The sequence below is a fragment of the Oreochromis aureus genome, linkage group 12 (assembly GCF_013358895.1).
Source record: "Oreochromis aureus strain Israel breed Guangdong linkage group 12, ZZ_aureus, whole genome shotgun sequence".
In the NCBI taxonomy this organism is placed as follows: domain Eukaryota; kingdom Metazoa; phylum Chordata; class Actinopteri; order Cichliformes; family Cichlidae; genus Oreochromis; species Oreochromis aureus.
In genome coordinates, this window is record NC_052953.1 from 1897137 (window position 1) to 1917923 (window position 20787).

A 20787-nucleotide genomic window follows, 5' to 3' on the forward strand; every position below is an offset into this window, starting at 1 on the left:
TGTGCAGTTAATAGTAGTAATAAGGGGGCACTAGTTCAAAATGGCGGCCAACCAAACCGGTTTGACCGGTTTCGTGCGTGTGTGCATGCGCGTTCAGGTCCTGGGGTTATGTGAGTTCATGTGTGGAAACACACAGGGCGTCTGTGGGGTCATATGAGTTCATGTGTTTCAATTTAATCAAACCATAGGGTTTTTAATTAAACTATTTTTTCTCACTTTGGCGTGTCTCAACATTCATTTATGCAGACATATGTGTCCTTAAGAGCAATTCTTTGTTTTTGCGTGTAGGGGTGGAAGGCGTTTTGTTCACAGTGCGCCTTAACAAAGCGCGAATGCTTTTTATTTACATCTAGTCAAAAGTGTTGGTAATAGTGTTTTAATCACACTAATTTTGTGATTCTGACAATGTCTCAGCAGGCAGTGATGCAAACATTTTATTTTAAAAACGGCACAAATGGGAATTTCTTCTGAATGGGTAATTTCATCCTGTTCACAAGCGTTTTATTTAATCAAACCACTAGTTTTAATTTAACTAGTTTTACGCATCTACTGGGGTTTCTTTCACTGTTTGATGTGATCATTTTATTTAAAAATCGGGATTTCAGAATGTTGATCCAAGAGGGAGATGGAGCCAGCTAGTTTTTTCAACACCGTAAATGGTCACAAATAACATAAAGTCCCTTTAGAAAATAAATGCTATAAGTAGGCAGTATCACTCTTTCAAACTAATTGTGTTTTAATCACACTCATTTTGTGATTCTGACAATGTCTCCTTATGCAGTGATGCATGCCTTTTATTTTAAAAACGGTATAAACGGGAGTTTCTTCTGTATGGGTAATTTCAGCCTGTTCACAAGCGTTTCATTTAATCAAACCACTAGTTTTAATTTAACTAGTTTTACGCATGTACTGGGGTTTCTTTGACGGGTTGATGCGATCATTTTATTTAAAAATCGGGATTTCGGAATGTTGAACTAAGAGGGAGACAGAGGCTACTAGTTTTAACGCAATAGGTGGTCACAAATAACATTCACCACCCCTTTAGAAATAAATGCTGCAGTGATACTTCTAAAAGCAGTCGCACAGACCCGCTCCGTCTTTTCAACAGCCGGTTAATTGTTTGAAATTGTTCAGGATTGCAAAAGCCCACCGCAGGTACCATTTAATTGTTGTGATTCCTTAGGAAGACAAAAGATAAGTGTATCACTTAGTTGTTGAGAGTACCATGCGAACAAGGGCCCAACCTATTGTCTGAAGTAGGAGGTATCGTTTCTTTTGAAATTCCTTAGGAAAAGGTAAAAGCCGACAGGTGTACCAGTCGAGCGGGGACCCGACCTATTGTTTAAAGTGGCTGGTATCGGCTCTTTTTGTAATTCCTCGAGAAGGTAAAAGCCCCGCAGATGTACCAGTCGAGCAGGGTCTCGCCTATTTTCTGAAGTAGCCAGCAACAGCGGACCCTTAGGCCTATCTTGGCCAGTTACACCGGAGCTCAGCACCTGCGTGCCCCACCCTCATTGTTTTAAACTTGCACAGCAAGGTGATGCCCTGCAGCTGTATCGACCCCAGATTTATAGGCCCCCCATCTATTGTTTTTGGAAGCACCCGGTCCTATATGAACCGCTTCTCAGAGCGTGAGACCCTCGACATTTCGCGTCAGGACCAGCGCCGGTGCAGACCATTTTCTACCCACACAGAGCGTTTCTGACCAGCCGGCGTTGCTTATGCATAAGAGAAAAGCAACAATACAACGCGGTTCTCTGCTCCAAGACATCCGTGGTCCTTTCACACGGTAAGCATGTGTGTTATAGCCGGCGCTTCATAAATGTCAGTCTGTCAGATTTTTAAATAAAATGATTGCATCATTTCGTGAAATAAACCCTGCTAGATCCGTAAAACTAGTTAAATTAAACTATTGGTTTGATTAAATGAAACACTTGTGAACAGGATGAAATTACCCATACAGAAGAAATTCCCGCTTGTGCCGTTTTTAAAATAACAGGCATGCATCGCTGCACGCTGTGACATCAGAATCACAAAATGACTGTGATTAAAACAGGATTAGTTTGAAAAGAGCGATACTGGTTGCTTTGGGGGAAAAGGTGACATCATGTGCAACGTGTTTTAGAAGTAGGCCTATAGCATTTATTTTCTAAAGGGCTGAATGTTATTTGCGACCATCTGTTGTGTTAAAAACTAGCTGGCTCTGTCTCCCTCTTAGTTCAACATTCCGAAATCCCGATTTTTAAATAAAATGATCGCATCAAACAGTGAAAGAAACCCCACCCAGATAGCAAGACGACATTGAATCTATGTTGATTTTTCATCCGAATCGTCGTATATGGTCGGGGTTGAAATGCCAATGTTGTAACAACATTGAAATACTGTGGTAGACCGACGGTCTTACTATAGAGACGTTGTAACGATGTTGATTCACCGTTGTTTTTTTGTCATTGATATTTGATCTATTTATAGTCGACCAGGTGACAACAACAACGTCGAGAAAACGTCTATTTATAGTTGACGATCATTCGGCTCCGGTCACCATCAAAAACCATCGATTTGTAGTTGAGCATTAAATTGCATTGCAACTGATCGGGTATAAAGCACCAGAGAAAGTAGATTTATTGTTCATTTGTTATCAATGACTTGGTCTAGTTCACCAGCTTTAAAAATCGTGTCTACGTGCAATTTATGTATAGTTGACCGGAAATTAAAGCAGCGATCACTTGGACTATTCCGCAGCACCCCTCTCACATTGGTACATCCCCCCAGGTATTCATTGTCTTCTACAGTAGAGCGGGACATTTGATTTACTCTCAGCGGAATTGACTGGAGAAGGCATCAGTTCATGCACTGCACTGGCCTGCACCACGATTAGTATAAGGTAAGAATGAATGATTTTTTTTCCTACTCGTTATTTCCATGTTTGCATGTGAATAACAGTAAAAACTCGTTAATGTTGTACATTAACGAGTTTTTTACTGTTATTTACGTTAACTCCCACAAAATGTGGGAGCCCGAAATTGTGTCTACTTCTTACAATCCGGCAACAAATAAATTGCACTGCGAACAAAGTATATCAACAAAGAAAACATTTTCGTTTCATAATTTCTTCGTTATATTCCCTTACAAAGCTAGCTTTAACGCTTCGAGGTTTCCTTTGTTCTTGCCGTCGCCTCGGCGCTTGACCCAGACTTTCGCTCTGTAGTTGCTTAGTACTACAAAAAATTCTAAATCTGTGATATATGATTGATAAACGTAAAGTTAACTGTATAAACGTGTTCAATGACTTTGTTACTTTTGATGATTGGAGAGCACTCGCTTCAATTCGCACACGAAAACTTTAGACTCAGTTTGAATGCTCACGCAGCATGCCCACGTGACTGTACGTTGCACGCTCACCTAACTTTACGTTGCACGCGTACATGACTTTCCGTTTGTGCCTTGAATAATGAATAAGGCTACGTCCACACGTACCAGCGTATTTTTGAAACCGCTGATTTTTCTATGCATTTGCACCTTTTGTCCACACGTAATGTATGTCTGGCCGTACATTGTGTTTGTATTTCCAGGCACATTTCACGAAGCAGAACGCAGTCTTCAGAGATATCCACGTGAACGCTGTGATACTGACCTTCAGTCCGAAGAAGAAACCCAGACCAGTCTTAAAAGAAAGCACAAGTAAAACCTTTTTATTCACAAACATATCTTTGATTGTTAAGAATTTATGATCTTGTCTTTTATACATATCTGTGGTGCATGCATACTGCAATATCACCACATAATATAGTCAAAAAGTGGAAGTTTGTAAACTTTTAAAAATGCAAAGCCGTGTACACTTGTGCACTTCAAAAATTCATTGTATACTGTACCTTCTTGCACGTCTCTGTTTCCTGTGTGTGTTGTTAGAAATCAAACTAACTTTAGGAAATAATATGCCAAAAGCATATTTACAATTACTTAAGACCGTTTTAATTTCTTTTCTTTAGAGCAAATCCCTGTACATATATACGGACTCAGAGGATGAGCAACCTACAAAAAACGGTTCCCCAGGCCCCTCGAGTGAAAATACCAGGTAATAAAATACTGTCTAGTGTCTGTGTACATATCTGTGTCTGACACGAGGAAACTTTTTTGACAAGTTGTCTGTATTCTTAAATACTTAAAAAATTATCTTTTTCTAAACAGCCCTCATCACTCCGCAGTCTGCCCCCCAGCCCACTGATAGCAACCATCATAATGCCCCACCCAGCTTCCGGCACCTTTCGCCACTCCGGCACAAACCGACACAGCTTTGCGATCTCGCCAGCATGCAGAGTCTGATGTCTTCCCTATAGATGGTATGCTTTTAAAAAGCTTTAAAGCTGCATCACAATGTCATTGTACTCTTATCTAAAAAAAAAAAACAATTTATGCTCCTGAATGTCATCTTGTTGTGATTTTTTTTTTTTTTCTGTAGATTCCAGAGACTCTGTGAGGCCACTATTACAAGGCAAGTTTGAAAATCTTGGAATTTCACAGTTTACATGGTATAACAAATATATGTGACAGGCAAAAACTAGTAAACACTTTTAGCAGTTACAAGAACTAACAAATGAATATCCAACAAAAGGGAATAGAAATACATTGTACTGCCAATACTTTGGTTTATTCTTTGTATGACTTGAAAATCAGGCTTTAGGGAAAACTAAATGACATGTTTCTATCATCAATTACATGAAGTAAACACACAAGCACTTGCATACACATTTAAGACATGAGACACGCTAATTCCATCTCATAAAATGTATCTATAGGTGAGACGCTTTGCGTTGATTGGTGCTGCTGGACCACACTGGAGGTCTTGAGTCTGCCGTGTAATGGTTTATGCCATTACAAAGGAGCTGGCCTCTGTACTCAACTGGGCAGGGAAAAAAACCAAGGACCAGACAAAGCAAAAAGGGCATTTAAAGAGACAGCGCTGTGCAGATGCATATTTGGTAAGTTTTAACATTTATTGTAGTTTTAGGAGCCTAAAGTGAACAATAAAGGGATCAATTGATGTGCTGGGTGCGTTTCACATTTCCTATGTCTGTTTTTTTTGCTATATTACTTTGTCTTTCTTAATAACAAGACTTTCATGTCCGGTTAATCTGGAGAGAGTCTTTGGTCTTGACTTGTTTTGTCCTCGGGTTGTACACTTTGTACAGCCCGAGGACCCTATATTTTTTTTTTTTTTTAAAGGATACACGGCACACCATGCTAAGACATATCACATTTTCAGCTTATAGCTCTTTGGGAATCAAATGCGGCAGTTTGCTGATTTCCGCCTGGTGACTTTCATGTTTATCAGCCTAGGAGTTTACATACTTTCTCCCTGCTGAAGACAATTAACAAGAGCTTATTCATGTGCTCTAATTCCCTTTTTTGTCTTTTTTTTTTGTGTGTGTGTGTGTCTATTTTTGTCCTAGATGGCCTGGCGCAGCAGGTGAGGGCGAACTCTATGTCTGAGTTGGTCTTTGCTCAAGCAGTCCAGAAATGGCTCAGATATGCTCCAGATCGTGACGGGTGGGCGCAGGACGCACATCATCCATCCCCATCCCGGAGTAAATAATAAAAAGTGACATGAAACATAGAAATGTAAATAGGAAACTTTGTCTTTTAATAAAGTATTTTGCAAATGATACATGTCTGTTGACCTTTTTTTTTTTTTTTTTTTTTCAATAAAAAGCAACTGTAACGAAGAGGTGGAAAATCAATACCATAGCTCAACAGTGTTTCAATATCAGAATCTGACATTGTTTCAATGTCAACAGTGTTAGAAAATATAACGTCGAATCAATGTCAGGTTTCAACATTGATTCAACATCAAAACCTGACGTTGTTTCAACGTTAAAAATGGGTGCAAGAGTGACGTTGGGTCAACGTCACACTTCAACGTTGATTCAATGACGTCGCCTGATATTGACTCAGCATTGTTTCAATGTTTCCTTCCTATCTGGGCAGTAGATGCGTAAAACTAGTTAAATTAAAACTAGTGGTTTGATTAAATGAAACACTTGTGAACAGGATGAAATTACCCATACAGAAGAAATTCCCATTTGTGCCGTTTTTAAAATAAAATGTTTGCATCACTGCCTGCTGAGACATTGTCAGAATCACAAAATTAGTGTGATTAAAACACTATTACCAACACTTTTGACTAGATGTAAATAAAAAGCATTCGCGCTTTGTTAAGGCGCACTGTGAACAAAACGCCTTCCACCCCTACACGCAAAAACAAAGAATTGCTCTTAAGGACACATATGTCTGCATAAATGAATGTTGAGACACGCCAAAGTGAGAAAAAATAGTTTAATTAAAAACCCTATGGTTTGATTAAATTGAAACACATGAACTCATATGACCCCACAGACGCCCTGTGTGTTTCCACACATGAACTCACATAACCCCAGGACCTGAACGCGCATGCACACACGCACGAAACCGGTCAAACCGGTTTGGTTGGCCGCCATTTTGAACTAGTGCCCCCTTATTACTACTGTTAATAAAAGGACAGGTAATGTTTGTCGCGCTGTTGCACACACAGCATGCTCGTTTATTTCAATTCGTCAGTTACCACAAGACAGCTTACCAATGTGTACGTAATGAGCTAATACTCCTGTGTGCTGTAGACTGCAGTGCTGTACACCTACTTACTGGTTTTGTCGCATCAGTCTGTGTCTCTGAGTTAATTTGTGTTTCTCCTACAGCTCCGGAACGCAAAACATGCGCGTGCTCTTTGGGAGCTCGTTCCCGGCTCATAACCAGCGCGTTCTGCCTTCAAGGGCGATCATTGGTTAATGGCGACCATGTGATTGACGCAAGCCAGATACTTTTATTTAGCAAAACTGGGATTAATAGTTAAATATTATTGTTTAGGGGCACAGACCGGACTCCGCACGCACACAGACATTTAAAAAAATTTTAAAAATTAGAGAAACATTGCCTCAATAAAAGGGCACTTTGGGCACCCACCAGGAAAGGGGTGGGTGCTCAAGCCCCTCCCGCTTCCCCCTCTGCATGTGCCTGTCACAGATCCATAAAACTTGTTTGTAGAATTTGTAACTGGTGCTCTGGACTTGGTGGGAAATGTGCTCTCTGAGTGGCCTTTTTTTTTTGAACAGTTACAAAGCGAGTGTCAGACCCAAAACTATTTGAAATGCTTTGAATGTGTAGCTCCATTAGCAGCCTGATGCTCTCAGTAATCAGCCTCTCTACAGTAATGATTCAACGCTAAATGACTGCAGCACTAAATGAGTGAACAGCTCTCCACTTAATCTACGCTGGCAGTAGTGCTAGATGGTAACATAGAGGTAGCATTAAGGCTATGAGCTGTACAATGTCAAGTTCTATATAAAACATAGAGGTGGTGCAGGAATATCAATATAAACACTGACATTGACTTGTGTGATATTTTAAATCTTTTTGAAACTATAATTTCATTCAGTGTCTTGATCTTCATCATATTCATGTGAGTCTTTGATTATTACCAAAGTCCTTCTAGCAACAATCCCAAACACTTAGCAGCCATCTTTAATCACCCCTGAACAACTTTTTAAAATTGTAAATGGCCTGTATTTGTATAGCGATTTACTAGTCCCTAAGGACTCCAAAGTGGTTTACACATTCAGTCATCCACCCATTCACACACACATTCACACACTGGTGATGGCAAGCTACATTGTAGCTACAGCCACCCTGGGGCGCACTGACAGAGGCGAGGCTGCTGGACACTGGTGCCACCTGGCCCTCTGACCACCACCAGTAGGCAACGGGTGAAGTGTCTTCACCGAGACTTTAAAATATTAAAATCTATTTAAACACCAGGACATAAAAACTGCAAAGGCATTTCTCCCTTAAGTTCGACTTCTACCAGCTTTGCCATTCTTCCATACATTTCAATAGGGATGCAACAATACAAATTTTTTCAAACCGATACGATACCGATCCTTGGATCTGAGTACTTGCCGATACCGAGTACAAAAACCGATATGTCTACCCAACACGTTCTCACTCCCAATTCGTCAAATGTGTGACGCATGGTCAGGCTCCCTCTGCTTCACTTATCGACGCGCAGGGTACCCCCCTCGCGTCGAGAATTGACGTGCAGGGTCCTCCTATTGAATACTATACAGGGAGTGCAGAATTATTAGGCAAATGAGTATTTTGTCCACATCATCCTCTTCATGCATGTTGTCTTACTCCAAGCTGTATAGGCTCGAAAGCCTACTACCAATTAAGCATATTAGGTGATGTGCATCTCTGTAATGAGAAGGGGTGTGGTCTAATGACATCAACACCCTATATCAGGTGTGCATAATTATTAGGCAACTTCCTTTCCTTTGGCAAAATGGGTCAAAAGAAGGACTTGACAGGCTCAGAAAAGTCAAAAATAGTGAGATATCTTGCAGAGGGATGCAGCAGTCTTAAAATTGCAAAGCTTCTGAAGCGTGATCATCGAACAATCAAGCGTTTCATTCAAAATAGTCAACAGGGTCGCAAGAAGCGTGTGGAAAAACCAAGGCGCAAAATAACTGCCCATGAACTGAGAAAAGTCAAGCGTGCAGCTGCCAAGATGCCACTTGCCACCAGTTTGGCCATATTTCAGAGCTGCAACATCACTGGAGTGCCCAAAACCACAAGGTGTGCAATACTCAGAGACATGGCCAAGGTAAGAAAGGCTGAAAGACGACCACCACTGAACAAGACACACAAGCTGAAACGTCAAGACTGGGCCAAGAAATATCTCAAGACTGATTTTTCTAAGGTTTTATGGACTGATGAAATGAGAGTGAGTCTTGATGGGCCAGATGGATGGGCCCGTGGCTGGATTGGTAAAGGGCAGAGAGCTCCAGTCCCACTCAGGCGCCAGCAAGGTGGAGGTGGAGTACTGGTTTGGGCTGGTATCATCAAAGATGAGCTTGTGGGGCCTTTTCGGGTTGAGGATGGAGTCAAGCTCAACTCCCAGTCCTACTGCCAGTTTCTGGAAGACACCTTCTTCAAGCAGTGGTACAGGAAGAAGTCTGCATCCTTCAAGAAAAACATGATTTTCATGCAGGACAATGCTCCATCACACGCGTCCAAGTACTCCACAGCGTGGCTGGCAAGAAAGGGTATAAAAGAAGAAAAACTAATGACATGGCCTCCTTGTTCACCTGATCTGAACCCCATTGAGAACCTGTGGTCCATCATCAAATGTGAGATTTACAAGGGGGGAAAACAGTACACCTCTCTGAACAGTGTCTGGGAGGCTGTGGTTGCTGCTGCACTAATGTTGATGGTGAACAGATCAAAACACTGACAGAATCCATGGATGGCAGGCTTTTGAGTGTCCTTGCAAAGAAAGGTGGCTATATTGGTCGCTGATTTGTTTTTGTTTTGTTTTTGAATGTCAGAAATGTATATTTGTGAATGTGGAGATGTTATATTGGTTTCACTGGTAAAAATAAATAATTGAAATGGGTATATATTTGTTTTTTGTTAAGTTGCCTAATAATTATGCACAGTAATAGTCACCTGCACACACAGATATCCCCCTAAAATAGCTAAAACTAAAAACAAACTAAAAACTACTTCCACAAACATTCAGCTTTGATATTAATGAGTTTTTTGGGTTCATTGAGAACATGGTTGTTGTTGTTCAATAATAAAATGATTCCTCAAAAATACAACTTGCCTAATAATTCTGCACTCCCTGTAGAGCTCCCTAAACATTGTTTATTGACGACAAGAGATTGCCACGGAAGAGCTTGTTGTCCGTATATTTATATATTTCCGAAATCACATTGTAGTGACGTGTACTGAACACAATATATTATATAATGTAAACAACTACCTGAGAAACATCAGATACAGCAGATAAATTAATTATGGGCCATTACTTTTGTATCGTTTATTGCATTTATGGAGGGAGAGGTGTATGCTGGGTAATGGCACAGCTAGCGACCGGGTGACCCGCTTCGGATGTTCAGTCCATCAGGCGTTATTAGCAGAAATCAGTCCCATAGATGTGGGCCATCCACCTGCTAGATTGTTCAGAAGGTTGTTATCATCCATCCAGATGGAGGATCACTAACTGGAGCGTGGGAAGACTCCAGAATCCACTCTGGCTGGAATCCGGTGGATACAGCAGTGTTACAGGTGAGGCCATTTAAACGGACAGCATTTATAGAATGACTATTAAAAGTCAGCGAGTGTCAATAATGTTAATGTGGTTATGTTAGTAATACACCGAGTGCTAATATAACAGCTTTAAGATGCATTTGTAGATATTATTACGTGTTTTACCGTCTTTATGGTGCTAGCTTAAAGTTACGGTGTAAACGTTAGCTTATATTGTAGTAAAGCTGTTACTGTTTAAACGATGTTAGCACAGAAATATTAGCTTCTGTCATGACTGATGAAGTTACTAGTTAATAAAGTTTCCAGTAAAGTGATTAATCGCAGCCACAGATTGACAGTAAATGTCTCGATTAGCTTCAATGCATCTGTAATAAATATGTGCAAGTTTCAGTGCTTCGTTTAAACTGTATGATACTTATACTGACCCAGGGTCAGTGTAAATACAATCCTAGCTGTGTGAACAAAGCCTGGCTCCTTTAATCCTGCATGATAAACCTCAGGATGCAGGTTATTATTACTCTTTCCTGCTGGCACACCTGTCACACCTGAGAGTCAGCTAGAAGCTTACAGTGACGTGGACATCATGCAAAGACTGCCAGACTCTGTAATACTGTAAATGATCAGTGACTCAGGTTAACACTAAACTTTAAACAGTCCCTCTGTGTCTCTGTGTGTGCTGAACATTTAGGATTGAGTCAGGCTGCATCAGCTGAATGTGTTATATGTAAATATCAATATTTTTTAATTCAGGTGTGGGGAAAATACGTAAGATTACAGTGAAGAGATGTACCAGATTAATCCCTGGCCAAAGGTATCGTACTTAAATCAGACTACTGATCCAGCCACATCAGCCTTTTGTGAGGTCTGTTTAAAGTAGACTTAAAATGAACTGCAGGTTCCTGAGAGGTGGACTGTGAGCACAGAAACACCAGCTGCAGCAAGCTTACATTAATTTTAAATAGATTTGTTACTCTGATGTCTGTCTCTCTGTTAGTCCTCTGACAGACTGGTACCTGTCCAGGTGTGCTCTACCTATGACTACTGGGACAGGCTCTAATAGAAAGTTTCTATTATTCTCATTTAAGGTATTTAAGTGCTTATGCATATGCTTAGTTCTCCAAAAGTTGATTCTGTTCATCTGGACGTAGCGTTTTGTGGGAGAAACGTTTCGTCACTCATCCAAGTGACTTCTTCAGTCTCAGCTGACTGCAGGTTTCCCCAAACCTTATAAACAGTACATTTGCATAATGACTGAAACCAAAAAACTCAAACCACTTAGTTGTGACACTGTTATAGACTGTTCAGTGAAAGTTTCTAAAACTAGATGAACTTACTTCAGCATCAGCAGTTTGAGAAAACAACTCCCTTTACAGGTGCTGATAAGGCCAAGGGCACAAAACAGCTTAACCATTGATCTGTTAGGTTTCATAGCGAGACGCGTGAAGTGTGGTATGATCAGTTTGTAACTTCCTCCCTCTTCCTTGGAATGCAAAGAGGAGTGTGAGCACCACTTCTGTGGCAGAGCTGACATGACTGTAAACTTAGATGTTTGATGTGTGTTGGCTCTCCTGCACGCAGTAATAAATAGCTTGATCACAGCAGATTTTATTTACAAAATTCCACAACACCCCCCCACCCTCCCACTGTGAACCTGAATTGAATATTCAGAAGACATTTGTTTAAATACTTCTAGAAATCTGAGCTGTTGGTGTGTCCTTGGATTGTGTGGTAATAATATTAGAGCTGGCAATCTTTCCTACTGAATCTCTACTGTGAGTCATGTTACCTGAGATTAATTCTATGTTTACCTGACAGCCTGGAGAAATGTGCTGTGTGAAGGATGTAAATGAAATCAGATCTTAACGGCTTACATTTAAGGAGCCTGGTCATATTTAATTGTAATATGAACCAATGATTTTCTGATTGCTGATTCCAAGAGAGTCTTTGTGGAAATCCTCTTTGGCTTTTTGTCATTTTAATTCTCTTTTCCGTTTGCCAGAACAGTTCTCCACAGTCACTGTCCACATGGGTCAGTGGGACCAAGCAGCACTCTGCTAATGTGTGGACTCTGATCAGCAACATCCAGCAACATCCAGCAAGACCCAGGCAGCGTTTTCTATCTCCCAGCTGGAGTTTTTTGTTTGTCTGTGACTGGAGAGTCCGATTTTTGTTGAGGCTGGAGGAACAGCCTCACACTTGCAGAAGTAAGTCAGTTTGTAGAGATCCCTCCCACCCTGGCTTTTATGTGGCAGATTTCATATCTGAAACAGTAATATAGAATAGAATAGAATAGAATGCCTTTATTGTCACTATACAGTTGTACAATGAGATACAGAGCATCTCCTACTCAGTGTAAACATGCTGGGGGGGTACAGTTCTGCAGCGCTATATACATATGGACAGTATTAACATATGGAAGAAGATGTGTATATATATATATAAAATGTACAATTTACAAGCCGTAAGTGATATGTAATAAATAGTGTTATGTATGTACAGTTGAGTTATTGCACATAGAATTGGTATAAATAGTGGTGGTCCATAGAGGAAGTGGGAAGTGGGGGGCTGTGTTATCGGTGCATGTGTGAGTTCAGGGTGGTTATCGCTTTGGGGAAGAAACTGTTTTTGAGTCTGTGGGTTTTTGTGCTGATGCACCTGTAGCGCTTCCCTGAGGGAAGCAGGCTGAACATGTTGAAACCAGGGTGGGAGCTGTCCTTGATAATGTTTGCTGCTCTGCTGAGGCAGCGGGAGGAATAAATGTCCATCAGGGAGGGGAGAGGGCAGCCGATGATCTTTTGTGCTGTCTTGACCACACTCTGAAGCCTCACTCTATCCGCCTTGGTGCAGCTGCCGTACCATACCGTGATGCAGTAGGTTAGCAGGCTCTCAATGGACGAGCGGTAGAAGGTCAGCAGCAAGTTGGAGTTCAGCTTGTACTTCCTGAGGACTCTCAGGAAGTGCAGCCGCTGTTGGGCCTTCTTGACGACCGCTGAGATGTTTTCTGTCCAGGAGATGTCAGCAGAGATGAGGACACCAAGAAACCGGAAAGTGTGGACCCTCTCCACACACTCCCCGTTGATGTAGAGGGGGGCCAAGTCAGTGCTGTGTCTCCTGAAGTCAACAATGAGCTCTTTGGTTTTCTTGGTGTTCAGTGCCAGGTTGTTTTCTGAACACCATGCTGCCAACTTCAGGACTTCCTCTCTGTAGTCTGCCTCGTCTCCCTTTGAGATGAGTCCGACTACCGTGGTGTCATCAGCAAACTTGATGATGAGAGTGTTGTTGTGGGTCGGACTGCAGTTGTGGGTGTAGAGAGAATACAGGAGGGGGCTCAGCACACAGCCCTGTGGGGAGCCGGTGCTCAGTGTGCGAGTGGAGGAGAGATGAGGGCGGAGTCTTACAGTCTGGGGCCGGTCCTTTATCCAGGCACATGTGAGAGGAGGGAGGCCAAGAGTGACCAGTTTGGTGATGAGGATGTCCGGGATGATTGTATTAAAGGCTGAGCTGTAGTCCACAAAGAGCATTTGGACGTAGCTCTGCCGCTGCTCTAGGTGACTCAGCACAGCGTGGAGGGCTGTGGTGATGGCGTCTTCTTTTTTTTTTTTTCTTCTTTTTTTTTTTATACCTGTCCCGTTTGGTTCTTTTGCCATCAGAATTATTGTCTAAAGGCGAAGAAAGATGCCCAACGGATTTACTTTACCAAATTGACCATCCCAGCCTTGCTGTAATGGTCTATTTGATTCACCTTTTATTGTTTATTTTATTTTCACTTGCTGAATACGGGACAGACTTGACTGGTGGAAAGAAAGGGGAGAAAGAAAGAGGGAAAGAAAAACAGCGGGGAAGAGGGACGGGAAAAAGGGCAAAAACCAAAACCAACAGAATAAGCAAAAAAAAATACATATATCGATCACCTGGATCACCTGTTGAGAAAGAAAGAAGAAAGCAAGCAGAAGAAAACGAGAGTAATAAACATCATCACAATGATCTATGGGAATACGACAGTAAATACTAAATGGGCAAATGAACTGAATCATTTCTTCAACAGATTTGATTCAGCCATGAGGCAGTCTCCAACATTGGCTGCAGACTCACCCACCCCCACTGCTGCTGTTCCACCTCTGACACCTCAGACACTTCACACCTCCTCTATTCACCCTGCTCACTCCTCCCCACCCCCAACAACAGCATCCAATACACACTCAACACAAGGCTCCAGCCTGTCTCTCTCAACCACCCAGGTTAGGAGGGAACTGAGGAGGATTAAAGCCAAGAAGGCAGCGGGTCCAGATGGCATCACCTCGAGGGTCGTCAGGTCCTGCGCGGACCAACTGTGTGGTGTGATGGAGCACCTCTTCAACCTGAGCCTGAGGCTGGGGAGAGTCCCACAGCTCTGGAAAACCTCCTGTGTTGTACCAGTGCCAAAGACTTCACGCCCCAAGGACCTCAACAGCTACAGGCCGGTGGCTCTGACATCCCACCTGATGAAGACCCTGGAGCGGTTGGTCCTGGCTCAGCTTCGGCGCCTGGTGAGCCAGGAGCGGTTGGTCCTGGCTCAGCTTCGGCGCCTGGTGAGCTCATCACTGGACCCACTTCAGTTTGCCTACCAGCCTGGCATTGGAGCGGATGATGCTGTCATTCACCTCCTACATCGTTCCCTCGCTCACCTGGAGACCGCTGGGAGCACTGTGAGAATCATGTTCTTTGATTTCTCCAGTGCCTTCAACACTATTCTTCCCTCGGTTCTGAAGGACAAGCTGGAGAACTCTGGAGTGGACCATCACCTCACTACCTGGATTTTGGACTACCTCACCGACCGACCACAGTATGTGAGGACTCAGGGCTGTGTGTCGGACAGGGTCGTCTGCAGCATGGGGCCCCACAGGGAACGGTTCTGGCTCCGTTCCTCTTCACCATCTACACTGCAGACTTCTCCCACAACTCCACCCAGTGCTTCCTGCAGAAGTTCTCTGATGACTCTGCAATAGTCGGCCTCATCACTGATGGGGACGACAAGGAGTACAGAGGACTGACTCAGGACTTTGTGGACTGGTGCCAGCTGAACTACCTCCAGATCAATGCCAGTAAAACAAAGGAGCTGGTGGTAGACTTCCACAGGCACAAACATCCTCCACTGCAACCACTGAACATCCAAGGTATGGACATTGAGGCTGTGGACAGCTACAGGTACCTTGGTGTTCATCTGAACAGCAAACTGGACTGGACTCATAACTCAGACGCCCTCTACAGGAAAGGGCAGAGCAGACTGTACCTGCTGCGGAGACTCAGGTCGTTTGGAGTGGAGGGCCCACTCCTGAAGACCTTCTATGACTCTGTGGTGGCCTCAGCCATCTTTTATGGTGTGGTCTGCTGGGGCGGCAACATCTCTGCCGGGGACAGGAAGAGACTGAACAGGCTAATCCGCAGGGCCAGCTCTGTTCTAGGATGCCCTCTGGACCCAGTGGAGGTGGTGAGTGACAGGAGAATGGTGGCTAAGCTGTCATCCCTGTTGGACAACATCTCCCACCCCATGCAGGAGACTCTGACAGCACTGAGCAGCTCCTTCAGTGGCTGCGGCACCCACGGTGTGGGACGGAGAGATTTCGCAGGTCGTTCCTCCCCACTGCTGTCAGACTCCACAACAAAGACTTCAACTGATCAAACACACACATCCACAAATATGCAATAACCCTAATGTGCAATAATCTTTTCTGGCATCGTATTTTTACTGAGTTGTATATAACATTTGTATTCTATTTTTATCTTATTGTATATTTTATTCTACTGTATATAGTATTTTATTTTATTCTATTCTGTACAGTTGTGTACTGTATTTATTCTTATTTTATTTTATTCTAATTTTTGCTTCATAACTTTTGCACTGTCCACTTCCTGCTGTGACAAAACAAATTTCCCACGTGTGGGACTAATAAAGGTTATCTTATCTTATCTTAAACATTATTGTGCAGCATGTAAGATCGACAGCGCACAGTGTGCTTTGAGGTACGAGCCAAAAAGGGTGTAGTTTGTGTGTGTACACCTGTGAGCATGGACGCGCTTGTTTTTTTTTTTTTTTTTTTTTTTTTTTTTTAAAGGTTCCTTCATGTAATGATCTGCTAGAGGGTGTGGGGGGGCCACTGCCCCGTCCTCCAGGGCATGACGCAGGTATGGAGGAGATCAAAACTCCAGACGTCCAGAGGCCCCCAGAACACAAGAGACCAAGGAAGACCAACAGAGGGGCAGCTGCGTCACTATCCCAGAAAGAGCTGAGGAGAGTCCCAGATGAGGGGTCACTCAGCAGCCGCGGAGCAGAAGCCAGGGGGGGTTGCAGTGACGTGCCCGTGAGCTCCGCCGGCAGCCAGCTGTGCCTGAGTGACCGAGGCCCGGGCCGAGGCCGAGGGCACCCGCCTCCAGTGGCCCGAGCGAGCCCCAGGCTCCAGGCCCCGATAAGCAGCCACCAAGGAGTGAGCGGTGTGTACCTGGGCGCCCACCCCCGGACACAGAGAACCACCAACGCACCGATGTCTGAGGGCGTCCGCCACCGGCTGGGGAAGTGGTGGGGGGAGATAGGCCTCCAAACCTTGGAGGGCCTGAGATGTCCCCAGAGAGGTGGCGTCTGATACCCAACCTGACATATAGACACAGACATACAGGCACACACAGATACAAACATCCATTCCCACCCTCATGCTGTCATAAGCAATTATTCCACACTCAACCAACGTGGAGACAGACATAAAGAGACGCTGTACACACAATCACTCTCCCCAAGCGTACTCTAAGAACCGGGTCTGGGTACCCTTGCTCTGGAGGGGGAAACTGCGCCCAGACCCAGGTGGTGTTACCCTTTTCCCTGCGGTGGGGAGAAGCAGACCGCCCCGACTCCGCAGCAGCAGGGAGGCCCCACATTCCAGACCCCAGTCGGACGGCCAACTCCTCCTCCTAGCCCCCCGCTCCAGCAGGCCGCAGAGAACGGGGTGTGTGAAGACTCAAACCTCCCTCCACCCGCTCATATGTAGTGTTGATGTATGTGTGTTCTAAGGTGCATTTAAAACCCAGGAGGGCATGGAGCTACCTGCCAGAGCAGCAGGTAAGCGCATAGCCCCTCCTGCTAGCCCTCAATGTCTACGTGTATTTAAAATTGAGAGGTGGGCAACGCGCGCCAGGGGTGAGGTGTACACCCTGATGGTAATTTTGATTCTGTGTGGCGTGCCCACCCCAAGATCCTATATGTATGTGTAATGAGAGTGTGAGTAATGTGAATGTCTAAGTTGTGGGATAAAATTGAGGCACAGGCAGCCAGAAGGGGACAGAGGGGGGGGATGCCTCCTCTGCACCCTGGTGACACACCCCTACCCCAAGGCCCTGCATGTGTGGGTGACTGTGGTGGAGCGAGAAGAGGGAGGCAGCTGGAGATGGGGAGGGAAGGAAGGGAGGGGCAAGTGACCCCTCCCTGGGGCCAGCTCCCCGGCTGACTCCAGTAGGCACCCCCCATACTCTGCAACCCGCCAGGGAAAGGGGGGCCCAGGCCCATCCGGACCGGGGCCCAGTGCAGCAGCGCCGCCCGGCCCCACAGAGCCCGGGACAGTCCACCCGACCCCACCACAGAGAAAACTACACCCACCCCATCATCCACTCATCTTCCAGACTACACAAGACAATAGACGCCCAGGCTGAGATCTTCCTCCACCTCTCCTGTATCTCCCCCTCCTGCAGAGAGAGTTCCCGAAGAGAGGAAAGCTCCTGCAAGATGTGACAACCTCCCCCACCAGTTGAAGAGCCCCCCAGGTGGCTCGATGCACCGGCTGCACCCTGCGCCAGGACCGGGCCCCCATACACCCACCCGCCCACAACCCCGGCAACACACCAACCAGGACCCAGGCCCCTGAGGCCCGGCCAGGGCCCCAGCCCAGAGACGGAATGCCCCCAGAACCTCACGCCCATCCCGGACCCACCCAGGGGCAGCCAGGCTACCAGGTCAGTAACCCACGTCCGTCAGCACAGACCCTCCCCTAGCCCTGCTGCACGCAGCCACGAGGAAACTCTCCAAACGCAATTTCATTGTTTTTTGACAATGACAATAAATATTTGAATTGAATTGAATTGAATTGAGGAAACCGTCACCCAAGAGCCAACAGAGCCCCTAATTGGCCATGACCGCTACCCCGGGTTGAGCCCCCCAAGGAAGATGCTCCTGGGGAACCCCCCCGATGCCCTAAGCCTGTCCCTACCCCCACACCCATCACAACAGTGAAGGTGGGACCAAACTATGACCCCCCACCCCCACTAGGTGATGGAGCTGATCAAAGGAGCCCAGAGAAATTGATCTGATGTGGTGGCAGAGGCTGTATCAAGACTAATGTAATCTAATAGATAATTTCTATATTGGTTAGAATTAAGATTATTTTTATTTTTCCAGTTCATGAGGACTGTTTTCTTGGCTATGCATAGGGCAGTGAAAACCATATGGGCTATATTCTTTTCTGAAGTGACATTATCTAAGCTGCCCAACAAACACACTAAAGGCGAAGTTGGAAGGTTACATTTCAGACACTTTGATAAGTCTTCACATATCTCGCGCCAAAACTTCTGAACTGGTGGACAGAACCAAAGAGCGTGGATATAATCTTTCAAACTCTCAGATGGGAAGGATATCAGTCTTGGACTGTCTAACCTGCCGGAGCAGCACTGAATGACCACCACACATGAGCATGTTCCTGCAACATTCAGCAGCTTTGCTTTTGGTAAGTAGAGTTACCTAACTACAGTAACTCTAAACACATGCCATCCATTTCTAACGGCCTGGTTACTTCCTGTCAGTTATTTTAGAAACCATGTGGTCACCTGACCTAACACTGTTTCTTCTTCTTCCCCTTAATGTTGAAGTGTCAAATGTCAACCAGCTGGAGAGGAAACTACACCAGTGTACTGGGATGTTTCAGCAACACGTGCCAGATGCTGTTCCTTCATTGTGACATCACCAGAGACAGCCCCGCCCACCTCAGGACCTCGCCATTGATCATGATGATTATAATGATGACAGCGAGCGGAACTAAGACTGTAAAAATCCACGACCAGAATGTTTAGATGCTTTCTAATTATTAATGAATACTGAGAGCCTCTTTCTGTGTTTTGTCTGTTTTGGTTTTTTTTACCTCATTTGTTACTAACAAAGTTCACCAAACTCACACAGTTTACATTCTGTATGTTTCCATCTTTACCAGCCACACTCTTAACTGCAATTAAGAAAACAAACCGTAGAAATCGTTGTTTTTCTCTTTTGTAATTGATGATAATTCAGTGAATATACTGCGCTGCTTCCTTTTGTTTCGTCTCACATTGCTTTAAGTTTTTCAGTGTTCAGTTATTTTTTACTGTTGTTTGAATTCTCTGTATGTTTGACCCTGTAGACCAGAGGTTCCCAAAGTGTGGGGCCCGCCCCCTAGGGAGGGCGCAGAGCCATTGCAGGGGGGGCGCGGTATGGAAAAAAAAAAAAGAGCGCTTGGACACTGTGGACAGGTTTTTGACGGGGCTCCCACATAAACGCAAAGCAGGAGATGAAGCATCGCCAAATATGTTTCCAAACCAACTTCCTTCCAAGCCAAAGACTAGAAAATATGGTGAAGCATATCTTCCCTTTGGCTTCACCTGCACAAGTGCCAAGGTAGGTCTCCCCTGCAAAATTAGTTTCCCTGCGTCGGGAGCAGCGCTGGGCTCTCCAAATCACGGACAAACAGTATCCAACATTCTTGATTTTTAGTTCACAAACACTTCTTGTAATCACTAACTACTCCTGACATTTTGGACATGTTAGCTCTTTATGCAGTAAAGTTACAGCGCGAACATTTTTCTTGTAAAAAAGGGGGGCCTGGCAAAAAAAGTTTGGGAACCACTGCTGTAGACTGTTTAATGGACTGCTTGTCTTCCTGTTTGTAACCGCCGCCTGTTTTTGACTAAAGATTTGGATTTCTGACTTTAACACAGCCTCTGCGTGTCCTCCCTTTGTGTCCTCTTCCTCTGTGAATGTGTTGCATGTGTCACAGATTCATTTTATTAACAGCTTTCCCACAGTCAGTTGCATCAGCATTCATTCACAGCACATTTCAGAAGGATTCAGATTAATACAGTGATCTTATAGTCAGAATTATCCTGACAGACTGCCACTGTAAATTATCTTTCATCAGGTCAATTTTAAAGTTCAGTATTTCAAAGCAGGCGTTATGAAGAATCATACTGGCATTAGGACTGTAACAATATGTACTTACAAAGTCAAAGTTTTTTAATTATGCTAGAATATTGGAAGACAATCAGCTTTTAGTGTTTTCTGCATATTAATTATACTGAAATAGAGATGGTGACCATAACTGTACAGAAGCACTAAACAACTGACAATCTAACAAACATTACTGGCCTGAGCCATCATGCACAGTGAGTCTGATCCTGTGCTGTGAGAGTCTGACAAGCATGTTTCTGGTCAGTTTGGAAGAAATAATATCACAATGTTGATCTTTTTTTCAATATTCCTTCTCTTTTACAACATAAACTGTGATCAAAGCTACTTATGTTCACAGCATGTAATAATAGTGACAGTCCAGGGCATTGTGGTCTGTTGAGCTAGGGTTAGGGTTAGCAATTCAGACATATGTA